This window comes from Cynocephalus volans, chromosome 12 (genome assembly GCF_027409185.1).
Source record: "Cynocephalus volans isolate mCynVol1 chromosome 12, mCynVol1.pri, whole genome shotgun sequence".
NCBI lineage: Eukaryota > Metazoa > Chordata > Mammalia > Dermoptera > Cynocephalidae > Cynocephalus > Cynocephalus volans.
This window is the reverse complement of record NC_084471.1, coordinates 6,975,249-6,997,193: the sequence shown is the minus strand read 5'-3', so window position 1 is coordinate 6,997,193 and position 21,945 is coordinate 6,975,249.

Here is a 21,945-nt window from a genome sequence, read left to right as displayed (position 1 = left end):
GGGGGCCTCACCATGGGCATGTCAGGGAAGGCTGCCTGGAGGAGGAGTTTGGGGAGAGTATTGAAGGAAGGGAGGAATCGGGGAGGCAGAGATTCAGGGAGGGCATTCTAGAGCCGGGTCACAGTGGTGGGAAAGCACCAGGGGCTGGACAAGGGGACCCATGGGCTTAGCACGGAGGGCGAGGAGGAAAGGAATGCCGGCGCAGGCTGGAGAGAGGGGTGGGGCTCTGTGCGGGTGGACAAGGCCAGGCAAGGGTCAGGGCAGGAAGTGCGGGGGTCAGCAATCGGCCCTAGACCATGTCAGGGGCACGGGGCTCCCGATCCCAGCCAGTCAGCCCTGCCCTCCCACGGGGCTGTCCGTCTGGGACCCAGGCCCTGAAGCTCCAGGAAGGAGAGGGCGGGGCCTCCGCTTCCAGGGCGTGTCACGTGGCTCAGCAGCCTGGTCACTCCCCACCCCTCTCTGAGCCTGTCTCTGCCTCTGTGAGAGGAACACTAACACTGGCTCCAAGCGGCAAGAGCTTTGCAAAATGTGCATGTTGGTGAGAGATGGTGACCGGGCTGGCACCATCACCACACTTCCCTCCCTGTGGTGGGGTACCCCATGGGGAGCCTGGCTCAGGAGGGTCCTGGGGTGCAGCAGGAGGAAGGGCCAGGACAGAGGGCTCTAACATCACCAGCTGTCAAGGCCAATGGCCATCTGTTTATAAGGAGGCAGTGTGTCTGTGACAGGGCCACCTGTGTGGGCTGGGTGTGGGAGCTGCAGAGGGGCCAACAGAGACCACTGGGAGAGCCCCACCACAGAGTGCTTTTGAGGGTCCCTTTCTTTGTGCCCCGCCAGATGCCTGGTACCTACCAAGTTCCCATTGAATAGGCTGCAGGAGTGGGCCAGCAGGTCTGAGAGCTGGGGTCAAACACAGGACCCAGGCAGAGTGAGGCCCCACAGAGGGCACATTCTGATCCCGGCCCCAGGCTCCTCTCTCCACCCCTCTCTCTGGAAGAGGCTGCCATCTCCCAGCACACACCCAGCTCCCCACATATCTGCCTATCTCTCTTGGCTATACACCTCCAGCCTGGCCTCAGAAGTTCCCACCTGGAATTTTCCATCACCTATGGCAACATCACCCCTACCCACCCTCTCCCTCCAGTTCCAGGCTGGAAATCCCAGCACCACTGTGCCACACCCCCACCTTGCCCACTCACAGCTCACTCACCAAGCCCTCTCCTGCGGCCTCCTCAGACATCTTGCTGCTGCCTCCTCCCCAGATGCCTGGCCCTGTCCCCTCCCACTCTACCAGCTGCAGCCACCAGCTTTCTTCCTGACACTGGTCCTCCCTCACAAACTACAATGTGGCTTTTGACCCTTGCTCACAGACCTCCCCCGAACTCCTCTCTGCCACCCTACTCTTACAGGTGTAAACCCAATGCTCTTCCAAGACTGACTCCCCCGTAGGGGGTTTCTGGGTCCTTCCATCCCCCTCCTTCCCAGCCTTGTTATTGGTCTGGGTCTTGGAAAGGAGGCACTGAATGGAGTCTGGGGGCAGGTCATGCCTGACCTGGGTGCTGACTCACTCTCCCAATGTAACAGCAGTATGACACCTCTTCTCCCCCATATTTTATCATATTTGATCCTTTTCCTCTAGGGCTGGAGTAGGCCTCAGGCTTGGAGGAGGTTTGCAAGGCAAACTTGCTGGCTGAAGCCAGATTAGCACTGTGCTTGTCTAGCAGAATATGAGATAAGCATAAAGGCTAGCTTCGCACGCATTTCTCTGAGTTCTCTCTTTTCCCACGGTTATATGGTATTTTGAACCTTGGTTATGGGGTAAGATAACAATTCTTTACATAAATGTCAAGCTTTTTTTCGCAGCCTCACTACTATCCCGGCCCTGAAAAGCCAAGGAAGACATCAACCAAGGAGTCAGGAACGGCTATGCCAACTCCACCAGAAGCCCTTCAGAATCCTGCAAGACCCTGAGACCCCTTCCTTCAAATTTTACCTACAAATGCTTATAATTCTAAGCCTTCAGGGAGTTCAGGTCTCTACAGCATTGGCTGGCCTGTTCTCCTTGGTTGCCCCCCCCCCCAATAAATGCTAATCTTCCCTGCTGCAAATTTTGGCGCACAGATTTATTAGCTGGACTGCATGTGAGCGGGTGAACTAAGCTTCTGTAACACCAGGATGGGCCGCCTTAGGCAAGTCACTTCCACTCTCTGAGCCTGTCGGGGTTGATAACACCTGCCGACCTCACTGATAGAGACAATGGACCCTCCAAATTAAAAGAAGAAACACACACATACAAAGCAAATAACACCTCTGATTATACCAGGAAAGATTTTAAAAAGAGAGTACTACAAACAAAAATGAGCCACAAGAATGGACCAAAACCATCGGACAGGTCAACCAATCTGAATGGAACCAAAGGTGGCACAAACAGGCCGTGGAAGGCTGGCCAGCTGTTGAAAGTGGTGGGAGAGCCACATGCACTGACAAGGGCCACTTTCCACATAGAGCAAGTTCCCGGGCACTGCACAGGCAGCAGCTCTGACCACAGGATGCCAATACATCATGGGAATATAAGGATGGAATATCTCTGGGAGGAACCTCGGGGAGCTATGACACTGCTGCCCTGGCAGCAGGGACCAGGGGACTTATTGGGTGCAAGGAGCAATCCCCTCTGTACCCTTTTCTTTTGTCATGTATCATGTATTAACCATCCTCAAACAATTAAAACACGCACGAGAGTAGCACGCTATTCGCAGGACCTCAAGATTACATGAGATACAGATTTGTTTTGAGGATGGGGAGGACCAATAGACTCAAAAGTGTTTTGTAAACTGTAGAGCTCTGTGCACTTGGATTTTAGTGATTAAGGCTGCGTGGGTTCCAATTCTGGCTCCAGCACTTCTTGGCTGGTGACCTTGGGTAATTGAACTGGCCTGTGCCTCAGTTTGCCCCCCCAACAAATGGGGATAACACTACCTATTTCATAGGGCTGCGGGAGGATTAAATGGGCGAACACAGCAAGGGGTTTGCGACAGCACCTGGCACACCACGGGTAGCACACCATCAGTGGTTACTGCTGTGTGATTGTCTTAATTCTGTGGCACATGTCACATGCCTGCTCACAGAGCCCCTTGAGAGTGGGGGCCACGCCTGGAAGACCCCACCCTCAAGGGGCTCTGTGCCTGGAAGAAGCGGAGTTCAGTGAGTGTTGTGGACTGAGTACTTGACCCACGGCCTGCATGGGCCATTTTCAGGGGCAGTGGTGGGAGGGCCTGCTGCCCTCGGGTACAGACTCACCCTTCACCTGATCTGGGAGGAAGGTCAGCTTGGCCCTATGGGCACCGGGAGCAGTGGGCACCCACGGGACAGGCCGGCCTGGCCTCCCCTCCCACAGAGGCGGATGGTACTGGGCCTTGCCAATCCCACAGCATCCTTGCCTCAAGGAGCATGGGCTGCACTGACTTACCCACCTGGTGGCAGGTAACCCCAGGCTGTCTCCAGCATGGGTGGGACCCAGCCCCAGCTGCAGGGGTAACTAGAGGCCACAGCTGACTCTCTCTGGGAAGGAACTGGGCCATGTCAGGCACAGCCCCGGGCCACTCCACCCACAGGTATGGCTGTGCCGGGCCTCAAAGAGGCACAGCCTGAGACCTCAAAGGGCCTGAGAACTAGTAAGATTCATTCTCAAGTGCCCTGACCACCACACATGGTCATCCAGCCTTGCTCAATGACCTTTGTTGACAGGGAGCTGCTTTCCCATGGAACAGGACTGACTCCTAAAAGCCACCTCCCTGCATCTACTGCTGCTGGTTCCAGCTCAGCCCTCTGAGGCCCCAGAACAGATGTGTTCTCTCTGCCTAGGGCAGCCTTAAGCAGGTCCTCGTACCACTGAGTCTCAGCCCATGTCCAGGTAGGTCCTCTGAACCTGTCCTAGGTAGTAGTCAGTAGCACCCTAAAATGACAGACCTGGCACAGAAACCCCCACCCTCTGGGATAGCCACAGTGATGAGTTTCACCTCCTTCATTGCAGACACTCAGCTTCTGTTAATGTGGCCTAGGATCTCATTAGCCTTTCAGTAAGCCTTGAGAGAGATGCCCTCACCCACTCAGTGCCAAAGGATGGACGCAGCAACCCGAGGTACAGTGAAGTGAGACTTTAATGGCAGTCTTGCAAGACTGGGTGTCTGATGAACAGAGACACCCAAAATGGTTACACTGAGCAATTTATTCCCTAGTGTGTGAGTCCCTCCCCCAGGCCTCCCTGTCTGAGTACTATGGGGTGCACAATCTTCCTGAATGTCGCCTAAGTTTTATTACATCCTTATAAGGCATTTATTGTACCCTTCCCTTTGGTGGAAAGGGGTGGGCTCAGGACAAGCCCGTGAAAAAGGCCCGCCAGAGGTCCTGAGGAGGAAGAGGAACCAGGAAGTAAACAGAATGAGGGGACCAGCCGCCATCCTGAGAACTCACCCTTTGGAACGTGCACTTTCAGGGGTTATCACACCACAAGTCAAGCAACTCTTGTGAAGCTATTCTTGAAAATGAACCACCTAGGTTACTTTCCCACACGTCTTACAGGGAGTTTCCAGCCACCTAAACGCCCAGATCCTTTTTGCAGAGTCTGCTCTCACATCGTGCCTCCTCCATTCTCCACCTGGGCAGCTTTTTATTTTTATTTTTAAACTAAACTCTAGAGCAGCTCAGTCCAGCAGAAATATAATGCAAACCATATGTTATCTGAAATTCCCCAGCCACATTAAAAAGATAAAAAGAAAGAGGTGAGATTACTGTCAATGATACATTTTATTTAACCCAATATACCCAAAACATTATCATGTTAACTTGTAATCAATATAAGAAAGTATTAATAAGATATTTTATATTCGTTTTTTTTCTGAGCCTTTTAAACCTTTTGCTCGTACAACTCATCCCAATTCAGACATTAAATTTTAAACAGCTAAAGCGAAATGTAATCCTACAATAGAGTTGTGTTTAACCAAAGGATACTTTACACTAGTTTGTACATTTAAATTTTAATTAATTAAAATACATTAAAGTCAGTTCCTCGGTGCACTAGCCACATTTTAAGCGTTCGGGGGCACAAATGGCTAGTGACCACCATATCAGAGGGCACAGGTCTAGAACTCGAGAAAGAAGAGGAAAGTGACACCTCCTGGGAGGTGCACAGTCCCCTACCACCGGCTCCTGGGGAGACACCCCCCCATAGGGGCAGAAGGCAGGCCAGAGTGAGCTCAGAGCAAATGTGAACTTCAGGGGCCGAGTGTTCAGCGGGGACACACCCGAGAGGCTTCAGAGAAAAAACAACATTGGAGCTGGGCCTAGGAGGCTGCGGGAGGGTTCAGCATGTCGGAGACCAGCTCCGCAGGATTCTTTGGACCTGAATAGGTGGTGTGGCGTCAGCGAGGAAAGAAAGAGATGGACCACAGATGTCTAGTGCAAGTGTGGACAATGACCACAAGAATCTTGCTTTATTTATATGTTTTTACCTAATCTTTTACATGATGATTTATCTTTTAATCAAAACATTTATTATTTTATCTCTATAGAAAAAGAAAAATCAGAACGTTCCAAAGCATTCATGCTGTGATAAAAGCACCCACTCATGCATCAATAGTTCACCCCAAAGCCTGTGGCTTGTGGCCAGGAAACTATACAATAGCAGCATGCTTGGCATTAAAGAGCGCCAGACTTTTGGTCTGAATCACAATTCTTGACCTTTTAAACTTACACATAAACTTATATTCTAAATTCTTATAAAATCTTACTTATACTTATATTTAACAATTTAATGTCTTATGTTTATAATTATTATTCTAATTTATGACCAAAATCACAATATATACAACATGATTTCACATAATGAAACTTGATTATAATGTTCTATTATATTTTATACTACTATTAAAAACAATTATACTATAAACTAATTTAAACAAAATCTATTAATATCAAAAACCTTATTATATATTTTTATTATTTCAGTTATTCATCTTTATAGTAAAACTTTCTAATTTCTTTACCAATTGACTCTGGGAACAGTACAAGGAACAAAGTGAAAAGTTAAACGATCCTACTCGAACTAACAAAAACACAATATATCATTCTTATTATTACTAAGGAAACAATACGTACTTGGCAAATCAAGTGAGACTGTGGGAGTGGGAGAAACAAAGAAATCTCTAACTGGTAGATGATCAATTAGTTGTAAGCACCACTGCACTCGGACCCACCATCTCCCTGGGGGAATGTGGATAGAAACCTAACATAACAGCTTCATTCCACAGGTACAAGAGCATGACCACAGCCACAGTGGGTCCATGCACACATCACTAACAAGGAAAATTAATGACAAAATTGAATGGAGCCAACCCATACCGGGAACATGCATCAAAAACACCTTTAGTACTGACAATATCTTTTAAATAAACCAGTTAATTTTGATGTATTTTAACATGTCCCTTTGAGAAACTCCAGGGAATTTCCCAAAGCCATACTAAGCCCAAAGGTTAGGCTGTTAATTCTGGGAAGCCTTGTCAAGCAACCAAAGGTGAACAAACAAGAACTTCCACGGAGCCATGACACACACATGGGACCCCCTTGTAGCCTGCAGGACAAGGGGTAGCACTCCTCAGCCTCCCATGCCGTTCCCTATAGCAGGACGGCTCACACGGTATCAGCAGGCAGAGGAGGGAGGACTGGGGACAGTGAGAACCCAGCGGGCGGGGAGAGGAAAGCGGGGTGAGGGCAGCACGGGGGGGGCAGGCTGTTTCTGTGCACATGGTACTTCAGGGATTGGGTTTTGCCGTCTTGGGATGGGCTGTCTGTGACCCGCCAGAGAGAGCAGGCAGCACAGAGCTCAGGTGGGTAAACCATCCTGGTTGGTGGCATCACCAGGATTGATGGTGCTGGTGATATGTCTCACAGGAAGCGCCCAGAGGTATGGCCCATCCCAACAGCAGCATCTTCTTTGGGGCAGCAGCCCAGAACCAGCAGCTGAACCAAGGGCAGGCTCATTTCTGGAGTGTCCTCGTGGGTAGGAGGAAGGGCAAGAGCCTGCAAGTGAAGATGCTGGGAGTTCAGACCTGCGGGCTGTGGAGCCCTCAGCAAGTCTCTCACCCTCTCTGTGTCAACCTGACCTGGCCAGCATCCTGCGCACCTCTAATTCTGTCAACATTTTCTTAAGTATTCTAGTAAACCCTCCTAAATCCAAAGCAAATGTAACCCAAATGCTCTCAGCCACCGGAGGTCAGTCCTGCACAGAAGCACACCCAGAAGAAACGGGCTCGCCTCCACGGAACATTGGAGGCCCCGCAGGCTCCCTAAGGGTGTGGAGAAAAGCCAGCTGCACAGCAGGCACTGCCGGCCTTGCTCCAAGCCCCAAAGACCCTCCTTCTGTCCCTGGGTCTCTGTTGCAGGCCCTGCACTCACATTCCATCTGTCTTTCCACTCTCTCCTGCTGGGGGAGCGGGCTGGGAGGGGCACAAAGGCTTTCTGGGTGCTAGAAATGCTCCATAGCTTGATCTGCATACGCGGGTGTTCACCTGCAAAAGTACTCGCCCAGCTGTGCAATCACACACGTGCACTTGACTGTGTGTGTGTGTGTATCTGTGTGTGTGCACGTGTGTGTGTCATAACAATTTTTAAGTTTAAAAAATAAGCCTCTCCCTCCAGCCACACGGCTCCAGCTTGTCCCCTCCAAGCCCCGTCCTTGCCCTCTGGACCCCACCTTTTCTTCCTTGCGAGCCCCTATGCCCCCGCTGTTTTCTGGGGCAGAGCCCCTGCCTCAGCCCTCAAGCCCACTGAGCGGGACTGAAGTCTGCTCCGAAGATGACGTCTCGCACATCATTTCTGGAGCCTGACCTCACATCCTGATTTCACCAGCTGCTCATTGGTGGCCCCAGCTAAGTTGCTGGACATCACACACCCCAGTTTCCTCCATCTGTAAATGAGGACATGACAGGATGTTGCTTATAGGTCAGGATTGAAAAGAACTATATTTGAAAAGCGCTTAGCAGAATCTCTGGTGTGTGCTATTTGCCATTTAATCTTTTTAAATTCCTGTCAGTGTAGAGAGATTCTGATCACCTGCTCTGGCCAGAGTCTGGGGAATTTTAGGTAAATGGGATTCAGTCCCAGCCCCCAAGAGCTCTCTTATCCCATCTGGGAGAGAGGTGCAAATAACCAGCTTGGCCAGTGCTCAGAACAAGCCAGGGCCATCAGCACCTGCCCCTCTGCTGCAGTGGCCAGCCCAGCCGGCCCCCACCTGGTCCCGCTGCAGCCAGCGAGGGGGAGGGACAGGAGTGGGGGTCTGAAATGGCCCCTATTGGGGGAGGGACATGGGAAGCACTGGCCTCTGGCTGAGGCCCAGGATGCTGGAGGTCGCTACCCCAAGTCTGGGGAGGCAGGTGCTCGAAGCCACCCAGGGGAGACAGGGAACCAGGTGTAGGGGCCAAGGGAAGACTTCCCCTTCAGACCCCTGAAGGTTCACTGAAGTCAACTGAGAAACACATATTATCAGGAAAAAGAGGCGTAACAAAGGTTATTTTAATGTGCTGGGAGGGGCAATGCACAAAGGAATCACGAGACAGGGATGTCCCTACACCACTGGGGCACAAATGCTCCTATACCCCTCTCACAGGGGAAGGGGAGGTGGGGGTGCAGGAGTCATGATTCCCGGGGGACTCAGTGGGCTGGAGAACAATGGCCCAGGACAAAGTCTACTGGAGCCACAGAGCAGACAGTGACTGATAAATGATTCTCCCCAGAAGACTGAATGGGACCAAAATAGAAGACAATGGTCTATGACAAAAGTCTGCCCAGGTATGTTGACAGAGTTCAATCTTTCTCCTGCAATACGAGAGAAGTTAATGAAAACTCAGGGTAAGGACCTCACAGGGCTGACAGGAACAAAAGCTCGCAGAGTACACACAGCCAGGGTCACAGCCCCCACCCCCGTTCACCTGGGACCTGGGCACACAAAACGCTTTCTCCATGTCCAAGTGCAAACTGTCTCCTGACCCCTTTGAACCTCTGCCAGCCTCCTCCTCTGGCCAGCCCAGTTCTGCAGGCAGCCAGCTCCAGGGCACTGCCAAGTCTGGCAACAGATCCTACAGCCCATGGTGACCCAGATGCCAGGACTTGGGCCAGCTGGGCCACCAAGCCATGAACAGCTGCCTCTTCAGGCCAGAGGCTTGTCCTGTGATCGGCGTTGAGGGGTAGCTGTTGCTGGCCCGGCGAGGGGTGTGGAGACAGGAGCTGGCCTTTCAGTTCCCTGAAAGGGCCTGGGAGCACTCCTCTCAGGGCCATTCTGAGACCCAGACAGAGCCCCGATCTCATGGGGTGTCCATCCTTGTGGGACCCGCCAGAATGAAACGAAATGGAGTGGAAGTCAGCAGGAGGTGGGGCGGATGGCGAGAAGTGCAGCGACAGGGGGCCATGGGAGGGAGGCAGGAAAGGCTTCTTGGAGGAGATGTGGTCGAAGCTGAGACCTGAATGAGACAGGAGGTGTGGAGTAGGGCCTCTGCCAGCAGGGGAAAGGCGTATGCCAAGGCGCGGGTTAGAGCAGCAGCGGGCTGTTCACCGAGGCAGGAGGCAGTGGTGTCTGGTGGTGGGGGATGGACCAGGGTGCAGAGATGAAGGCAGATGCCCCTGAGTGCGTCCTGTGTCCCGAGTCCTCTGGGAGCACTTTAATCCTCACCATAAACCTATGAAGTCAGCTCTGTTACCATCCCCATTTTACAGATTGAGAAATAGAGGCACAGTGGGGCGAAGTAACTCTTCTAATCATTAGCTGATTGAATCCTCATAACAACTCTGGGAGGCTGGGTGCTCGGATTATCTGCGTTTCACACTGAGGCCCAAAGAGGTGAAGTAATTGGCCCAGTCTTGCACAGCCGGAAACCAGCAGGCAGTCTGGCTGCAGTCCGTGCCCCGAGCTGCCATGTGTTCTTTCAGGAGGCCCCCTCATGCTAGGAAGCATTGCACAAGGGCTCTGGATGGGCTGGCACCTCCCCTGGCTCCAGGAGCTGCTTCTCTGCTGGGCTTTGTGACTCTGTGGCAGGGCAGCCGGCACAGGCTTCGCAAACGGACAGATGTGTTTCCAGTACAAGCTCTGCCGTTTACTAGGTCAGAGACCTTGAGAGAGTCACCCCACCTCTCTGGGACTCAACTTCCCCATCCGTAAAATGGGGATGACGAGGGGCTCCTCTCCTCAGGCTGGTTGTGAGAACCTAACGTGGGTGTTCCACAGCGCTGGGCACAGCGGTGGACAGGTACTCAGGAGAGGACAGCCTGCCCCTGCCCCAGTTTCCCCAGGGCTCCAGGGCAGTGAGGACGGTGGCCATCAGTTCCCTGCAGTGGGCTGCTCTACCTTTGGCTGCCTGCCACAGTGGCCACCAACCACCAACTCCTGGGGCCCCTGAGAGCCCTGCTGGGTGGCGGGTATTTTGTTCTCATCTTAACAGAGTAAACAGATGCAGAAGGTTTGTGCAAATAATCCAGGGTCCAGCAGCCAGGAAATGCCAGCACAGGGTTAGAACAGAAGGGGGTCAGAAACCGCCCCCCACCCTGGTCACGCCTGCTTGGTGGTTTCAGAGCTTAGCCTTCCTTCCCATGTGCCCCCATGCTCCCTCCCATGGGGATCTGGAACCCACTGGGCCCTTCATGGACCTTGTACTCAGACAAGAGCACTCACGAAGCCTGTGTTCAGTCCTCCCTGTGGGAAGAAGAAAAGTTTCCAGACTCAGAAGATGGAGGAGGAGGGGGCTGTGACCCCAGCAGGACCCTGCTCAGGGACCAGTGGCAGCCAGACCCGGTGCTTCCAGAGGGAGAGAATGTTGCTTGTGGACCGTTGTCCTTCAATCTCTCTAGGTGCACATCATGGGCGGGGTGGGCTGAGAGGGCTCCAGCTAACCAGCCACGAGCTCTGTCGACAGACCACCCTGGGGATCCAGGCTGCCCAGAGCCAGAGCCCCCAGAAGGCAGGAGGTGCCAGGGCTTGCTCTGGCCAGGGAGCTGGACGAGCCGTGAGCAGGCAGAGGAGGCCACAGGGGACAGACAGGGACACCTGGGGAGTGTGGGCAGGAACCAGGGCCTGTTACCTGCCAGGTCAGACACCTGGGAGAGGCCTTTGCTGCAGTCTCCCCACCCCACCTTGGTCCTGTCTCCTCCCCCTGTCCAGCCACCCTCTCTGTCACCTGCATCTACTGGTGCTGTAGCCTCCCTGCTAGTCTGGCCCCGCTTTCTGTCCCATTTTCCCAGTAAATCATTTGGGGACCAACCTCCCTGAGGACAACCTTTATCTTCTATGTTTTCCAGGTTCTTGGCAGAGGCAGGAAACCTTCATGTTGCATCCAGAGGCCTGCTAAGTCCCCAGGTTTACTCGTGCTTTTAGGAAATAAACCGATTGGTAAATTCTCAGGCGAGGGCTGCCAGGCTCTGGGGTCACACAGAGGCAGTGCAGATCCCAGCCTGGATTCTGACCTCCCCATAACCTTTGGCAAACCTGGCCCCTGCTCCCCGTCTCCTGGGCCCCATGCCCAGTGCATAGTAGGTGGGCCACCCTGCAGCCCCTGCCCTGCCTGCCTCTCCAGGTGACAGGGCACAGCCACCCACCCCAAGACTGTTTCTAGAGGCAGAGTCCAGCCAGAAAGTCCGTCCCAACCATCTCACACACAGTGCCGGTCACTCATTATTTGGGGCAGCTGTTTGTGTCCTGGTATCTGGGCTGTCCTGCTACCTGTCACCAGTGACCCATCCTCTGTCATACCCTTGCCCTTGCAGACACCTCTGTCCTTCTCTCCCCCAGTTATGCCACCTGTAAAAATCCTAACCCTCTCCAAGTATTCCATACTTTCTCAAGAATAGGTGGGAAGTTGCTGGAGAAAATAACACAGTCCTGTGGGATCATTTTCAGTGAGTGATCACTGACCTCATGGGAACCCACAGCACTGGTGGACAACCTTGCTGCACTTCTTGGGATTCATCTGCCCTCCCTTGCTTTCACCTTTACACACCTTCCCTATGTCTCCTCCTCACTTTCAGCTGGTGATCTCATGTCTCGTAGAGAAAACAGATGCAATCTCAGCTCCTGTTTACAACCCACCTACCTGCAGGACTGTCTGTCACAATGGAGGATTGCTTCCTGCCTGGATGATTGCTTGGCCAAGGTCCAGTGCTAGCCTTGAACACCTCCCTCCTCCCACTCTCTCCTCTTCTCTAAAGGCCAGATCCAGCAACATCCCCTTTCTCTTCTGCATAAGACACCTCTCCATCTCTCCCCGGTCTTTCCATCTGCGTGCAAACCCACTTTAATGCTTCCACCTTTGAAAAAGCCCTCCCTTGAGGGCTGGCTGGTTAGCTCAGTTGGTTAGAGTGGGGTGATGATAATACCAAAGTCCAGGGTTCCAACCCGGTACCAGCCGGCTGCCCCCCAAAAACAATGCTCCCTCGAATCTGCCTCTCCCTCCAGCTTCTGCTTCCCTTCTCCCCTTCACAACAGAGCCAAATGGTCCCCATTTTCAGACTCACCCCAAAAGGATTGTCCTGCCCGTATTGCCAAAGCCAGTGACCATAGTGCTCGCTTCGGCAGCACATATACAAAGCCAGTGACCATCACCTGCCTTTGCTCTTCTCGAGGCTTCCATGTGTCAAAAGATAAAATCACAACAAATTTAGCTTACAGATCTTAATTGGCCTTTTATTTGTGATTCTAGAATCGGGCAACACATTCCGTAAACAGAATGAGTGTTCTGAAGAGCTGAGTGGAGGAGGTTGGCTTTACAGACAGGAAAGGGCCGAGGAAAGCAGAGACAGAACAAAAGCAGATGGATTTGAAGGTAGAGGGTAAAGCAGAGGCAACTTCCTTACCGTGGGGCTAAAACTGGCCTGTTTGGGGATTTGGCTATTACCTCTGTCCAGAAATCTCAGATTGTCAGATAAACAATTTAGTTTTAGCTCGGAAGTGTCGAACTATAGCACGAGTGACTCCATTTTGGTTTGGTCTGTACTCAGTCCTGTTAACCTAAAAGAGAAACTGAGGCCAAGTAAATGAACAAAGACTTTATTCTGAGCTGGAATATTTTGAAATGCTACTTGGGCAACACAGCCAAGATAACTTGGGGGTGCTCTTAAGGAGGCCAGCAGTGTAGACATTTTTGGGGTTTTGGGGGGTTTTTTTTGGCGGCTGGCTGGTAAAGGGATCCAAATCCTTGACCTTGGTGTTATAACACTGTGAGCTAACTGGCCAGCCCCCGTTTGACATTTTATAACCACAGGAAAGGGGAGAACAGAGAGCAGCCCCTTGACTAACATATCCGTGGTTCCATTGGTCAGCACATACCATATGGAAAGGGACTGGGGTCAGGTTATATCCTACACACATAAAGTGTGGGCATCAGATAACAGATACTATCATCACATTCTCAGAACATGGGGATATGATTTACTGGCTCATCCCAAGTTTCCAAGGCCTCAGAAATTTAGCTGATCTAGATCAGAACACATGCTTGTTCATTAGTCCAAACCAATGGCCTTCTGTAAACTTTATTTAACATATGACATCTGTGAGCTCATTCTCTCCTTCCTCCACAGGGTCCTCCTCCCCTTTTGGACCTCCCCATGGGGCCATCCCAAGGTTCTGTCTTCCCTGCTTTTCTATCTACTCTCTCCTACACTTGCTCCTCCAATCTCTGGCTCTCAATAGCATCTCTACCCCATGACCCTCAAAGTACCTGCTCTGGCTTCTCCCTTGAGCTCCAGACCTGTACATCGACCCTCCTGACCTCTCCACTTGGTCATCCAGCAGGCTTCTCCAGCTCAACATGACCAAAGCAGAACAATGTTTGCCTTTCCAAATTTGATCCTCTCAAGCCTTCCCTATCACCTTAAATGGCATCATTGTCCTCGAGTCCTTTCTTTCCTTCACACTCGCCTCTAATCTACCAGTAAGCCCAGTTATCTCTACCTCCAGAGTATGTCTCAAATCCAATCATTTTCACCATCTCCAGCGCTCCCCACTAGTCTATTCTACCACCATCTCCTGGACACCTGCAGCACATCCTAAATGGTCCACCTGCTTCCACACCCACCTCCCAGCACCCCTTCTCCATATGTGGCCAGCACAGGTTCTTAACCTATTCCCATGAGCAGTCAGTCCAGTGGGGCCTGTGGCTGCCTTCTCAGAAGAACGTTTTTAAATATGCAAAATAAAATTCAAAGAATTACAAGGTTTATTGTCAAATAAAGTGATCAAAGTATGTTTTCATTGTGATATAATAGTAGATGTGCTTCTCTGTTCATGTATTAAATAAGACCTAGCAGAGGATCTGAAAAGACTCCAGAATTTTAAGGAAATAAGCATAAAAAACATGTGGAGATCTACCACTGTAAGGTGATTGTCTGAAGGTGGACAAAGGGCAGATTGTCCACTTAATTGGAAAGGTATCTCGAGGCCAAACAACAAAACAGGCCACTCTGTGCAATAAAGCAAAGAACTTTATTACAGGGTAACTTACTTACAGAGCAATGGGTCAGGTGGATGGCAACCCAAAGGCACATGCCAAGCTTCTCTCTGTATTGTGTCAAGGCTGAATTCAGGTTTCTACAGGCAGTTCATAAACAAGCTTAGCATAACTAGCTCCAAATGTTGATGCAGATAGCTAACCTGTCTTATTGTCACACCAGTACTTAATCATTCCTTCTTTACAGTCGGCAGGTTGCGCCTCCGTACTGTTCTAACTAACTTTCCCTTAGTTACTGTGTAACTTTATGGGCAAAGCTCTCACAAAGACAAAACAAGCAGTAAGGGCCCAAGATGGAGTCGGTTATGCTCACAGTCCCACAGTGGTATAAAAATATCTATGATTTCTATTAACAATGAAGTCACAGGTACTGTTAACACTACTGTAGTTTGTTGGCTAGATTTGCGTTTGAAGGAAATACTAAATTCCAGTTAGAGGTAGTGAAGATGAAGATGGATTTTTTTTCCTATCTATGTTTATGGACCTGCTGAATTCCATCCACTGACTTTCGGACTCCAGATCTTCCTAATGTGTAAATAAGGCCATGTCACTCCCCTGCCCATACTCTCCAGGGCTTCCCATACAACTGGAATCCAATCTGGACTCCTTACCTTCCCCTCCAGGCCCCTGCACTTGCCCTGTCCCTTTCCCTGCAAGCTCCCTCCATCTTCCCCTGCTCTCACCACCTCCCAGTCCCAGCAGCCTTTCTCCAAAAGCCCTTGTATTTCCCTCACCGACCACACTATGGGCTCATCCCCTTCTTAAGGGTCTGACTCCAGTCCACTCCCCTAGGCTGTGAGCTTCTTGAGGGTGGGCCCTGTAGACATACCTGGCCCCCTGTGAACACCACTGGCAGGCACCATTGGTGCCCCACCCATATCCCTGTGGCCCTCTCTGTCCCCCTGCCCAAGGACAGCTTCCTGTTTCAGGTTCTGGCTACTCTCTGCTCAGGCTGCTCCGAGCAGATCAGAAGTGCTGGGTCGGACGCCCATGGGAGCAGCCCTCAACTGATGATGAATGAGCTTTGGTGGACCAATTCTCCAGTCTCCTTCCCCCACCCCATGGCGTGTTGTTGCTCCCAAGGACTCCAGCGGGATTGAGCCCCATTGCTTGTGGTAGTGACCTGCCCAGTAAGACCTGCCTTCCCCTCTCATTTCTTCCCAATGCCTCCTGGGCTCCCCTTACACTCAAATCCTTGTCTCAAGGTCAGCTTCAGGAGGGACCTAATCTCAGACAACACCTGAGATGCTAAAGAACAATTACAATGAATTCTTAGATTGAATGTGGGCTACAAGTTAAGAAAATGCGTAGGTCTGTGACGGGAATTAAGTTTGGAGGAGCATTCGTGTTTAACCAGGCCTGGAAAAAGGTTATCATTCTAACATTTATTCGTTCATTTATTAAACACCAGATTCAGTGCTAGGTGTTGGGGACTCAGCACTGAGCAAGATGGACATTGCCCTTGCCCTCCTGGAGCTTACAGTCCAGCAGAGAAATCAGGCACTAGAAAGTAATAATTCAGATATTTTATTTGAGTCCAATTGATCAGTGCTGTGAAGGAAAAGTTCAGGGCACTAGAAGAGCTTTATTTGAGACTGGGCCAGCAGGGATGACTTACTCAAGGACATGGCAATTTGGTGGCAACCTGAGGCCTGGGGAAGTTACAGAAACCAGGCGGAGCTTAGAGGCCTGATGAGGGTTTGAACTTTACCTTGAGAGGAAAGAGGAGTAGGGGAGTGACAAGGTGAGCCTTGTTTCTTAGGCAATTACTCAGGGACTGGATTGGAAATGGGCAAGCTTGAGGCAAGAACACTCATTAAGAGTTTACTGTGGTCAACCCAGCAAGAAATGACAAACGCTAGAGACAGTGGCCTTCAAATCGGGGAACACATATCCCTGGGCTCACATAACAACTTGCCAAAGGATGCACAGAGACAGGTACTGTTAAGAGTCATTTTTCAAATTCTTTCCTAAAACCACCCTCCTGAGACCCGGCCGGTGTTGGAGACCTGAGCCCTGTTCTTTCCTTCCCTCTCCCCATGTCATAGACCCCTTTCTCCACCATCGAGAGGAAAGGCCCTACCAAGGGGCATGGCAGTGGGTGTGGGCGTGGCTATTCAGGTGCAAAACAAAGGACACTTGAGGTACCCCGGTCTTCTTGGACTCTGTTGGACTGGATGACAAGGTCTTTTGCAATTCAAGGGACTTCCAATTCTTTGCCTTCCACAAAGTTGAGGGAGAACCAAAATAAGTTTGCAGCCAATAAATCATCAGAAATCATTTCCCTTGACAGATTACTGTGTGGTTTTTGGATAACTGAGTGTCAGAGTCCTACTCTCACCCCTTTATTTATGTGAACAGTCTCTCTGCATTTGTCTTTATAAAAATGAAAATGTGAATAGAATTGATGCTGAGCCCTGTGTCATTCTGGTAAATAAGTAATGTTTGTGTATTGCGAATATTCTGGATGATAACTCAGTCCAGAAGGAAAAAAGTATTTAAATACTTATAGCCTTAGGGTTGCAGAAAAATGTTTAATTTTTCTGTTTATTTTTGTTGCAGACATGTGATCTACAAAAAGCTTTCAAGCATATACAAATGTATTACATCGGTATAAAATTCCATAATAGAAGTGGGATGGCAAAATGAATTCAAGGACAAAGATGAGTGATGTAAACTTTTTTACTGTTAAAAATGAACTTGTTTGTGTGTTTTTAAATGCATGACGGTAGGTTTCAAATCACTGGGAAACTAGATTCCATTTGATACATGGTATATTTAAAAGAGTGATTAAGTGTACACACACATATACTGGAATGTGCATCCTTTGTAACTACTTAAACTCACAAAAAAAAATTTTAGCTATTGACAGCATTCAGAACACACTACCCCAAAATATGGTGCCTTGGCGCGTTGAATACATTAAGCTGAAGGAGTTCCAGAAACAGCGGTGCAGGTAAGGACTGTCTTACCTCCTCCTTCCCCCTGGAGCAGGTCATAAGACCCTCAGGTGAGAGGAACGCAGTGAGCAGGCTTTGCTCAGTTTCCCCATTTCCTGCTCTCAGCTCATACCCTTGTTCTAACACATTTTTCCATGACATTCCAGTCGTCATAGAACCTAATGTAAAGATTCTCAGGCTCAACCATGTCTTCAGGTCTTCATTTCCATACGAAGGCTCACGTGTCATGTAAAACTTACACTGCATAAACTGGAACGTTCTCTTCTTGCTAATCCATCTCTTGTCAGTCTCATTTACGGGGCCCAGGTAACAGACTTAAGATGGTGCTATGGTTTGGCTATTTTTGTTGCCTCCAAAACTCATGTTGAAACCTAATGCTTGGTGTGGTGGAGCTGGGAGGTGGCATCTCATGGGAGGTGTTTAGGTCCCAGAATGGACTGATTCTGCTACAGAAAGGGCTCGAGGGAGCGGTCCGTGGGAGGACCCAGGTTCACCCCGCTTCCCCTTCCTTCCACCCTCCACCATGTGAGGACGCGGCAGAAGGCCCTCCCCAGACTCCAGATGTTGGCACCTGGATCTGAGCTTTCCAGCCCCCAGACTGTGGGAAATAAGTTTCTGTTCTTTGTAAATTCCCCAGTTGCAGGCACACTGTCACAGCGGCACAAAGTAGACTAAGACGGATGCGTAGAAGAAAAAAGTTTTTTCCTCCCCTACAATATTGACTTAAAACTGTGCAAGGAAGTACATTGCTTTTCAAGATTCCTTGGGGTCCATGAGCCAAAATGTTGGAGGCCTGACCCGGATGAGGGTGGTGGCAGCAGGGTTGGGAAGAAGAGACTGTCTTGGGGTCCTTAGGAGGACTAATCTCCAGGGCTGATGGCGGGTGGGGTGTGGGGTGGGAACAGCCGAGCTGGACAAAGGAGGACACCAGGGTCTTGGCTTGAGGAAGTGGTGGGTGGGGGCGAGGTCGTGAGGCAGAGCTGAGGTCAGGGGAGGAAAAGGGCCTTCACTCTCCATTGTCATTCATCTACATGCCCAGCACGGCCGGCCTTCGGGGCTGTCACAGACATTCCAGGCTTCCCACCATGTTCCGTCCTGGGACTGCTTGCCCTCTGAACCTGTCCACTTCCTGAGCTCTAGGACTCCACTCTGCTCAGGGGACATCAGCAGACCTTGAAGCCCTTACCTGTCCCCCGAAGCTCTACCCTTCTCTTCTTCCTGCACTCGATGACTTGCTGATCCCCTGGGACCATCTCCACAGCTCTGCCCTTGTCCCTGCCCCCACTCTCCACCCTGCTGTATCCATAGACCCAAGACTTTTAGGTGAGGCTGCTGAAGTTGGGTAGGGAGGTTCCAGATCTTCCAGAAAAAGCAAGGGCGAGTCTAGAAGTCAGGAGGGGTTGTGAGATATTGAGTTTGGTTGTGGGTGTGTTAACCTGAAGATGCCCACAGCACACCTAGCAAGAGACAGCCAGGGGCAGTGGGCTCTGTTAGATTAAAATAAACCATGGAAAATCCTCAGCAGTAATGCTCCAGCAAGCACAGCAGCTGTGGCTATTAAACCCAGGTCTGTAGTCATAGCAGCTCGGGACCTAGAGATGGCTCTTGTCACACTGTGGATACGGTGGCTTGAACACCAGAGCTTGGCCAGCAGTGACCATATCACCTTGGTTGGCCAGAGGACAGTGTCTACATGGAGTATCCTGATAGGGATGGAAGAGGCAAGGCCTACCAGGCAGCTTGCCTGAGCAGGGGACAGCCCACCATGATGGGCAGGCAGGAGGATGCTAGTCACTAGCAATGTGGCCTCTGGGGCCATGCAGCAGGGACTGTCCATTTGACCCCTCCAGAGCTCAGCGAGTGACCCATCCAGAGCTCAGCGAGTGACCCCTCCACAGCTCAGCGAGTGACCCCTCCACAGCTCAGCGAGTGACCCCTCCACAGCTCAGCGAGTGACCCCTCCAAAGCTCAGCGAGCGACCCCTCCACAGCTCGGCGAGCGACCCCTCCACAGCTCGGCGAGTGACCCCTCCACAGCTCAGCGAGTGACCCCTCCACAGCTCAGCGAGTGACCCCTCCATAGCTCGGCGAGCGACCCCTCCACAGCTCGGCGAGTGACCCCTCCATAGCTCAGCGAGTAAGCCCTCCAGGCTACCCAAGTCCCTCCTCGCTGACTCTGTGCTCTCTAGCACTGTTAGTGTGAGCAGTTCTATTTTGCGAGAACCAGGATGCTTGGAGAGAATGTGTACAGGACAAGGGGACATCCTGGATCCTGTTTTAGGGACAGGAAAAACCTGAGAAGGATCCCAGCCCTGAGGACCAGAGCCGAAGGGTGGGGTCCTGAGTCCTGGATGCAGCAGAAGAGGGATTTATTCAAAGGAGCAAGAGTGAATCACATGAGCAGATAAACACAGTGGCTACATCCATACAGTGGACTGTTAGACAGCCCTGACACCTGCCACAACATGGAAGAACCTGGAGGACATTAAGCTAAGAGAAATAAGCCAGTCACAAGAGATAAATACTGTACATGATTCCATTTATAGTCAAATCATAGAGACAGAAAGTGGAGTGGTGGTTGCCAGGGACTGGGTGGGACACTGGGGCAAGGATGAGGGCTGAGGGGGTGAGGCGAGGCTGAAACGGGCCTGTTGGGGCTCCCTACCCAAGGCCATCACTGTGGGTTGGAGGTGTGGGGCAAGGTGTGTGGAAATGGAAGGTCCAGGTGGCATCTGCCTGGGGCACAAGGGGAGGATGGTAGTGGGCGAAGGTCTCGTCGTTTCCTTCCCTTCTTGTCCAATGCTGCAATGAGCCAGTTCTCCCATTCACAAGAGCGCCTCTCTGTGAATGGATCCAGGCACCTGGCAGGTGGACCCAGGAGCTAAGGCCTCCCAGAGTCAGACAGCCCCATGGTGCTGGGGCGTGGTAACTGGGTGAGGGGTGCTGGCCCTCCTTTGACCAAAGGTGCATGGAGGAGGACAGCAGGCTCCTGGAGCCCTCTTGTCACCATCACACACAAACCCTGGGGTTCACAGCACCTCCCTGCTCCCCTTTGTGAACGCTGGGGTGATGTACAGTTGATTCCTGTTGTTCAAGGGGGTGATGTTCTATAAAGTCACCGCATACACTGAGTTAGCCAGTAATGAATCATCACTCCAGGGGAAAACAGAGAATTAGGTTCCTGCCAGCTTCTGGTTACATTATAATCTTGCTTTATGTGTGCGCTTCTGTCTAAAGACACCTGATCTGATATATATTGCTGGTTCATTAACATTCAATTCACAGCCAACAGGACTATGACTCACACTTGAATGAAGCTGATATAACACATGGATTTTGTCTGTAGGGTACATCACAGCCTCCACACACTTATGAACACTAGACAGCTCTTCAGCACTGCACATGAGGGCCATTTTAAAGAGCAAAATCACCAACAAAAAGGCCCAAAATGTGAAAAACCTGGCTCTAAATGGACCACGCCAAGGACTCGTATTTGTAGTCTGAGAGCTGAAACAAGAAAGCGGAGTGTCACCCCTGGCTCAGCCTCAGCTGAGAATGCGCACATCAGGTAATTCAGTTTTTTATGCTGCTCTTGGCATGTCCACAAGTGTCCACAAAAGAACTGCAAGTATTGATTTTGGAGTTACAATTAAATTTAGCAAGTAGGCAAATTCATCAATACAGAACCCAGGAATAGTGAGGGTCGACTGTGTGTGTGTTTCTATTCTGAGCTGGTTTCCCGTTCTCTGTGTCTTGTCACAGGTCTCTATGCCGGGGGCTTGGCCATCTCCTGACCAAGATTAAAAATTGCTAGGATTTATTGAGGACTTATTCTGAGCCAGATAGAACTACTCCTGACATTTGCAGGGCCCACAGCAAGAAACTTAGCATTGACCAACTGAGAGGTTTCCCAGGCTGCAGCACTTTCAGCACTAAAACCAGGAAAGTCCCGGGAAAACTGGGATGAGTTGCACACTCTACATATCCTATAAAAACTATTTAAAAGTTTTAAATCTAAATTTAATATGATTGAAAATTTAAGTCTTATTAAATATTTTTACCAAAATAAAACTATTTGCAATTCTACTGTTTCATATTCTTCTAGTTGCTAAAGTCAAGAAGAGGCATCAGGTTTCACATGTTATAGTCAGACCTGTGAATATACAAATTTAATAGCAATATGAATTGCTTAATATTGAAAATGTTCCTCAGCCTCCATGTACAGCTGCTGCTAATCAATCCCACGAGTCCCATGAACTAGAACATGAGCCGCAGGGAAACGTATGCTTGTCACTCTCAGGAAAGGACACTTCATTATGCAAGCAGCAGTGGCCTCTGTGACACCAGACAAGGATTCGACACATTAGTTTGTTTTTCTTCTTTCCTCAGTGCTTCAGCTGTCAGTTCTCCCCATGCTGCAAATAAGGGTCTGTGTGCGACGCGAGC